Source organism: Dermacentor variabilis, chromosome 8 (genome assembly GCF_050947875.1).
Source record: "Dermacentor variabilis isolate Ectoservices chromosome 8, ASM5094787v1, whole genome shotgun sequence".
NCBI classification, from domain to species: Eukaryota; Metazoa; Arthropoda; class Arachnida; order Ixodida; family Ixodidae; genus Dermacentor; species Dermacentor variabilis.
Window position 1 is genome coordinate 68,937,307 of NC_134575.1, and position 8,681 is coordinate 68,945,987.

General features: G+C 44.3%; 1 protein-coding gene across 1 annotated transcript in view; it reads right to left on the reverse strand.

Annotated features, from left to right (window-relative positions):
* The window catches only part of LOC142591434 (japanin-like-RA2), a 68,499-nt gene extending 61,078 nt beyond the window's left edge, over positions 1–7,421 (reverse strand). Inside the window, exon 1 of the mRNA XM_075703761.1 lies at positions 7,377–7,421. The gene's annotated coding sequence lies outside the window, so the exon portion shown is untranslated. The remainder of the gene's footprint in view (positions 1–7,376) is intronic.
* Positions 7,422–8,681: the final 1,260 nt, after the last annotated feature.

Sequence of the window (8,681 nt, forward strand, 5' to 3'; positions counted from 1 at the left end):
CTTGTTAGTTTAAATCACGTGATTGTGTTTATTTTTGTTATTGCTTAAACTTCATTTTACCTATATATGATATATGAGGAAGCTATTAAGGTGTTTTGTAACGTCATGCCCTTTTTCAAACAACTTACAGCTTTTTATTCGCTATATGAATCCTAAAGGCATCAAGAGAAACGTAAGAATTCGCAGTGACAATACCACCATCTGTATATTGGGCAGCAATCGCGCAGTGATGGTGTATGCTAAATTTCACAAAACGTACTAAATGTCCCGCGCATCCACGAAATCATTTTTCATTTTATATTTCTAGAAACATTCGGTTCGTCGAATCGTACATGCTTAAGAGTAAGCTCTATGTATGAGCCACATGCGATGCGACTTTTTCAAGTGCATCTAAAGCCCAGAAACGCTATGGTGAAAAAAAACATTTAGATGATTTTAAATAAAATGTGTTGCATCTGATAGATTACATTTGGTTCTAGGGATTGTAGGAATCAAAATATTGACTTAGTCATTGGAAATGTACAGAAAAATTTTTGTGCAGAAATTCTCGCAATACTTTTGTCTTAATTTACGAATTTCCTTTATGTGTATATTTATCTCCTGTTCGTATTTTTGTAGGTTTCTTAGGTTTTCTTGCATTTCCTGCCTGTTGATTTCCTCCTGTACATGTATGACGTTGATGCAGCTGTACGCGATGCTGTATGATACCACTGTATGCGATGTCATTTGCCTGGGCCCCAATATTTAAGTAGCTTCGGCGACTTAAATAGAGATGACGGATATGGAATGTATGGAAATTAGAAGGAGTGTATATAAACACATTTGTGTGTCAGCGCTCTGCAGGGAAAGCTTACCAGGATCATCAGTCATTCGTTAAAACAAGTTATCGGCAATGCAGCTTGAAGCAAATGAACTGGCGTCACGAGCTCATGATACCTTTACAATAAAATGTATTTGTCTACAAATTCGAGGATGACCGATGTTATCCGAGGTTTGACGGGCGTGGCACTCCGAGTCATGATGAACCTCTTTATCTCCTTTCACGTACCTATCTTTCAATATAACGTAGTAATTCCCCTCCGTATTCGAAATACATAAGGAGAACCGTTCGCATTGCCGTTGTTGGTAACACTTCAAACGAACAACATGAACGACCTTGCTTGAGCGCAAGTGGTGACCAATGGATGTGAGGCAAGAAGTCGCGTAAGTGACGTCACTAAGGCGTGCCAGAACGATGAAAAGGCCGGTGTAGCAGGCCATGAACTTTTGACGCGTCACGTTTGCGACGTGTAGTCCACCGCCACACCGTGTCTCCTTTTGAGTACTGGACATGTTAATGTCGCTTATCATAGTGAGCCTGTGAGGGGTCTTGCGAGGGAAGAGTACGACGACGTTCGATGCCTTGCGCTTCCCCACTGTGTCAGTGTTTTCGCAAATGAAGGTTTGTCCTACTCAATAAAGGGAAATATTGTGTCAAGAGTAGTGTGCGGTTCGAACATGGTAGCGAAGATAAACCGGGCTGAAATAGGTGGTCTGAGGCAGCAGATTGTGCTAAGCGTAGGTTATAAAAGTCAAGATACACCTCAGTTTCGGTACCTTAGATCGTTATACAATATGCGGTCAGTTTATGAGGTTAGTATAGTGAATGGACCATTGATATCTAATTAAGACAGCGGACAGTTCAAACAGGACCCATAGGCCGCCAATATTTAGATTCCGAATGTGCAAAGTAGAACTATGATACTATAGCCGGACGTACTTATCACCGTACATAAATGAAGCCTATTGATTCTTATTTGAAAATTTCTTTAATTAGTTTATTTAAAAGATCATAATGGTTAAACCTCATTTAGTCGTAATACATGAGTCATTCGATCAAGCGATGGTCCTCAGACCCCAGAAGTTGCGGAGCACCTGATTAAGCCGGCGGTCAGACCTGCGACGCGACAGAGGGTGCTGGCAAAATGACCCTGGCAACATTCAGCGTCCGAAGTCTCTCGAGTGAAGCTGGCTTAGCAGGGCTCTTTAAGGAACTATGAAGCATTGTTTGGGATATCATTGGCATTACTGAGGTTAGAACTAGTGAGGCCTATACATTGCCGAAGAATGACCATTCGCACTACAATAGAGAACTCCCAGATAAAAAGTAGTATGGAGCAGAATTTCTAATCCATAAGGACATAGCGGGTCACATTAAAGAATCTTACAGCATTAATGAGCGGGTATCAGTAGCCATAATAAAAGTTGAAAAGAGGTATAGAATAAAGGTGGTACAAGCCTACGCTCCAACCTCCAGTCATCATGTTGAATAAATAGATTAGTTTTATGATGATGTTGAATCGGCGATGAGAAAAGTAGAAATTCAGTATACCGTAGTAATGCGCGGCTTCAATGCAAAAGAGGGGAAAGCACGCTGGTGAAAAAGCGATTGGCAACTATCACGTCGATTCTAGGAACTCTAGAGGAAAGTTGCTTGCAGAATTCGTGGAAACAAAATAAGATGCGAATACTGAAAACTTTCTTCAGGAAGCGTAGGAACAGAAACAGGACCCGTAAAAGTCCTAATGACGAATCAATGAATGAAAAAAAATCCATACTTTCTGCAGATCCCAGAATAGTGCAGGCTGTACAAATATTAGGTAAGGCAAAGTACAGTGTATGAGCTATTAAGGTCTAGGATTCACCTCAACTTGAAAAGACAAAGAGTAAAATTGGCCAAAAAACAGGCCACCCTAGATGCGCTAAGGGTAAAAGGAGACCAACTCAAGCTGGTGCTTTCCAGCAACTATGGAGCCATAGAACGGAGAAATGATGATGATATAGAGGTAATAAATTAAATCGTAACTAAGCTTGCTAAAGAAGCAGCAGTTGAAGTGGGAGGTGAAGCACTAAGGCAGCCAGTAGGCAAGCTTTCCGAAGCAACAAAGGGCCTAGTAAAAAACGACAATGAATGGAAGTGTCCAACAGAACAGATCAGATAGAATTCGCGGCACTATCGAAACTGATCAGCAAAGAGAAAATAAAGGATATTCGAAACTATAACTTGAGAAAGACTGAGGAAACAGTAAAAGTTGGACGAAGCATAAGGTCAGTGAGAAGAAAACTTGGCAAAAAACAAGCCAAAGCATATGCACTGCAAGATAAGGAGGGTAATGTCATCCGCAATATCGAAGATATAGTAAAAGCAGCTGAAGAATCTTGTGCTGATCTGTACGGTACCCGGAGCAGCCACAATACATCCATTCGAAGTAGTATTGAACAGGTTACAGAGGCTCCTTCTATACCTAGCCATGATTTTAGAATGGCTCTGCAAGATATGAAACAGGGAAAATGGGAAGATGGAATAACAGTCAATATAATCAAAGATGGATGAGAAATCATAATTGAAACTCTGGCAGTCCTTTGTAAGACCTATCTCATGACTTCAATGGTGCGAAAGTGCTGGAATAATGAAAACATTGCTTTAATCCACAAAAAGGGAAACGTTCAAGAATGGAACCATTATAGGCCGTTTTTTTTAATTATGTAGTTTTACGTGCCAAAACCACTTTCTGATTATGAGGCACGCCGTAGTGGAGGACTCCGGAAATTTTGACCACCTGGGGTTTTTTAACGTGCACCTAAATCTGAGTACACGGGTGTTTTCGCATCTCGCCTCCATCGAAATGCGGCCGCCGTGGCCGGCATTCGCTCCCGCGACCTCGTGTTCAGCATCCCAACACCATACCATTATAGGCCGTTGGCCTACTTCAAGTATTGTATAAAATATTCACGAACTTAATTCCCAATAGAATAAGGGCAACACTGGAATAAGGTCAACCAAGAGAACAGGCTGGCTTCAGGAAAAGATATTCTACGAGTGAACACCTCGATGTCATCAGTCAGCTAATCGAGAAATTCGCAGAGTACAATCAGCCTCTCGGTTTAGTTTCACAGATTATTGGGAGGCATTTGATCCAGCAGAGATCCCAGCAGCCATAAAGGCATTACGTAATGAAGGAGTACTGAAGGCTTATGTAAATATCTTCGAAATTATGTACAGAGATTCCACAGCTACGTGAATTCTCCACAAGAAAAGTAGAAAGATACCTCTCAAGAAAGGGCTCAGACAAGGAGACACAATTTTTCCAGTGCTATCGACTGCATGCTTGGAGGAAGCATTCAAACTATTAAACTGGAAAGGGTTAGGAGTAAGGCTCAACAATGAATACCTCAACAAGCTTCGATTTTGAGATGATATTGTCCTGTTCATCAATACTGGAGACGAGTTACAGCAAATGATTCAGGACCTTAAGACAGAGAGAGTGTAAGAGTGGAGACGAACATTACTATGCAGAAGACAAAGAAAATGATCCATAGACTGGCAAGGGAAGATGTTCAGAATTGCCACTTAGCCTCTAGAATTGGTGGAGTAAATTTGCCTAGGTACTAGCAGGGGACCCTGATCATGAGGAGGAAATTTACAGAAGAGTAAAAATGGGTTGGAGCGCCTATGGCAAATATCGTCAGATCCTATCTGGAAGCTTGCCATTATCATTAAATACAAAGGTGTAAATCAGTACATTCTACCAGTGCTATCATATGGGGCAGGAACGTGGAGACTCACAAAGTGGCTCCAGAAAAAGTTAAGGTCCGCGCAAGGAGCGATAGACCGAAGAATCTAAGGCGTAACGTTGAGAGACAGCAAGTGATGTTTGGGGATCAGAGATCAAACGGGGTTAGCTGATCTGCTAATAGAGATTAGGAGAATAAAATGGAGCTGTGCAGGTCCTTTAATGATTAGGTTAAATAACCGGCGGATCATTAGGCTTACAGAAAGGATGCAAAGAGAAGGGATGCGCAGTCGAGATCGGCAGAAGTCTAGGTGGGGGATGAAATCAAGAAATTCACAGGGGCTAGATGGAAGCGTTTCGCACAGCACAGGGTTAATTGGAGATCGCAGACGAGGCCTTCGTCCTGAAGTGAGCACAAAATAGGCTGATGATGACGAAGACGAATACTTCCGACGACGCCAGGTAATGAATACTTACGACAGGTGGCGACTGCGCAAATACCCAGGATACGCCAGTCGAGAAAGAGCCAGGATCGCTGAGAAGCATCGACGATTACGCCAAGACGCTGCAGTGCGCGAGAAAAGTACGAGCGACGCCGACCTCGCGCATCAACCGGGGGTGCCGACGCTAGGTTTGAACGTGAGTTCCTCTCGTTGAAGTTTGGACACTCCTGCCGAGTGTGTGATCGACTGTGGTTTGACTCGAACCTATCAGCACTCAACAAGGTTCGGTATGTCCAGAAACTTGCACAAGGCATGTGTGTGCTGCGAGACATCTTCCTGGAGGCCAGCAACCACGGCGAGATGCGGCTGTATCGGACCTGTCGAGAAACGGTTTTACGCGGGAAGGTGCCGTAGTGCAGTGTGACAGACGGCTTCAAGTATCCAACAAAGCCAGCAGGACTACAGCATTTGATCGAGGTGGAGGAAAAAATGGTATCCCCTCGAATACCGTCCATAAACATTCGGTGACTAGCGCATGGCTATGGTCAATACGACATACGGGAACTGGTGATAAACGTCCCCATAGTCATCCAAGCAACACTGGACTTTCAATTAGCAACAGCCAAGTTACAACCTTATAAGCAGTCACGCTACACGCTAGCAATAGCCGGAATAACCCCTAATCGACCAGCTTCGCTGTTTCAAACCTCGCGCGACCAAATGCGAGCTTGCCCGATTTTTTTTCTCTCTGTTTTCACTGACGGGATGTGCATCCGAATAACGACTCGCGCGCGGTTCCGATCTGTAGAGGTCTCTTGTATAGCGAAACGAGAAAGCAATGCTACTCGACACGAAGCATCTGCCAGTGATCCATCACAGGCACGACGTACAATTCCCGCGCATAGGCAACCGTGTAGTAAGATATCAGAGAAGCGGCTAAATCTGGGAACTAGCGATCGGAAATATTAGGTTTTAAATATCTTGTACAAAAAGAATTGTAAATTCTAAATCTATCGCAGTGCTTCTCAGTGCCATACGTATGATATATTGTCACCTGGTAGTGTCGTATAAAGAACGCAGTAGCAATAATACGAAAAACGAAATTAACTTTTTTCAGGCGAACCTGTGCCCACAAATACAGGCTACACCTAAAGAACGGCGACCACGGCGAACACAGTCGGCGATCTTCAAAATGTGATCAGCGGGTCAAGCGAGACGGCTTTTATACATCAGTCGTCGAATGTTCCAGAGTAATCATTGGGATCCGCGTTCCTTCCACTAAGTTCTACGTTGTTTGCGTCGCGCACACATGCGATCAAATTACACAAGGTTAGGTCACAGACAGCGCATGCAACCATCGATAACATTCTAGAAACTTCCGATACATGCAGGGCTCGTCTTGCACTGTGCGATAACATTTGTTAGGCGTTGAAACGTGGTCGCCCGACAAAAAAGTAGATGAGTCAATATATTGTTTGTCTCTGAAGCGACCGTTAGTCTCCCGTCCCTGGCCGGGCCGAGCTATGCGAGAGAAGAGAGAATAAATAAATGCTGAAGAACTGTACAGATGGTTTTGACCCCGTGGCTTTGAACCGCGTGCGACCAAGCGACCGAGAAGATTCTTCAGGACTCCATACCGTCGTAGCTTGAAAGTGTAACTGGTTCAATATTCCAAACGGAGTTCAGAATCCCAAAGCAAAATGAACAGGAAAATGAAAAAATAAAAAACGAAATGTATGTCCAAAGTTACCCTAAAGCCACTGGCCGCTCCTGCTAAGGGCACACCGTTGTCTGCCTAGTGTCGCCTGCTGCTGCAGGTAGGGCGAAGGCCTTTGTTTGTTTGTTTGTTTCCTTTTTCGCTGAAGAACAGTTTAAGCTGCTGAATCTGGCACTACCAATCGGAAGTAAGTATTACGTTGTAAATGCACTTTTCTCTGAAGAATTCTAAATCTGTCAGAGTGCTTGTCACTTCCATATGTATAAATATATTGTTTATTTGTCTCGGAAGAGACCGCTAATCTCCCGTCTCTGGCCGCAGTGTGCTACGCTGGAGAAAAGAGCATATATATGCTAAAGAACATTACAGATCGTCTAAAATGCGTTGTCTTGAAGCGCACACGACCAAGTGACCGTGAAGATGTATCAGAGTCACTGGAAAATTTCAACAAGCTTGGTATTTCAAGCACAAAACTATAGAGAACAGCACTCAAATGCGAAAGCCAGAATTTCTTGATTTTCAGCCTTAACGCTGATTGCACAGATGTTATTATTCAGTGCTCCAAACCATCGCAGTTAGAAAGTTTAACTAGTTCAGAATTCCAAAGAGAGAAAACAATTCGCAAGAAACAGCAAAAGGGGAATAATGGAGTTCCGAGCTTACCTTAGAGCCTCTGACCCCTCACGCTAAGGGCATACAAGCTGTCTGCCTAGTGTCACCTGTTGCTGCAGGTATGAAGAACGTCTTTATATCTTTGTTTCGTTTTTTCGCTGACGTGATGTGCTTCCGAATAACACTCCGCATGTGGTCACGACCTGCAGAGGTCTCTTCTGCAGCGAATCGAGACAGCTACGCTACTCGAGACAAAGCACCTGTCAGTGATTAATCACAGATGCGACGTGTACTGCCCGCACGGAGGCAACCGGGTCGGAAAATATTAAAGAACACGTTAAGCTGCTTAATCTGGTAACTATCGAGGCGAAGTAAGTATTGAGTTGTAAATCCATTTTGCTATAAGGTATTTTAAATCTATCTGAGTGCTTCTCACTGCCATGTGTTTGGATATATTCTTTGTCTCGGAAGTGAGCGCTAATCTCCTGTCTCAGGCCGCCCCGTACTTGGGAGAAGAGAGCATAAATAAATGCTAAAGAACTCTACAGTTGATTATGACTCCGTCGTTTTCAGCCTCACGGGACCAAGCGACCGTGAAGATCTTCAGAGACGCTTCACAATTTTGGCAAGCTCGGTATTTGAAGCAGAAAACCACACTGAACAGCGCTCAAACGCCCACGGCAGGATTTCATGATTTTCAATCTTAATGCTCACTGCACAGAGATTATTTTCAGCTATGTATGCCATTGAAGCTAGAAAGGTTTAGTACACAAATACAAACGAAGAAAACAAATCGAACGAAATAGGAAAAAGGAAAAGGAAAAGAAAATAGATTTCCGAGCTTACTGGTTACGGTGAAAGGGATGGTCGTTGAAGGCTTGACTGAACGGCAGCGAGGTAGTCGGCAATGTCACGTGGGCGTTCAACTTGCTGTGGGCGCATTGGGTTGACGGCGAAGCTTTACAGTCGACTCTCATGGTAAGGACATCGTCGGTAGATCTCGCCGGCTTCTCCGGAATGACAGCGAAGTGGACGGTGGCCGGGGACGCGCGAAATGTCATTCTTCCTTGGAATGCTGCGCGGGCCGATGGGTTTTCGTGCTGGGGGCGGCGGTGGTGGACGACGAAACTGTGGCGTTACCGAACCCTGCCGTGGGCGTGGAGGGCGAGCGTGATGGCGGGGGACGGCGGCGAACGTCAGCGCTTGTGGCGTAGGCTGCGGCGATACAGAGACAACGGGTGCTTGTTGGAGCTATTCACGTACGACTTCGGCAATCGAAGCCACTTGAAGCTGTGATGAAGGGAATAACTTCGGAAGTTCCTCCGATACAACCGCTCTGATTATGTCACGCAGGTC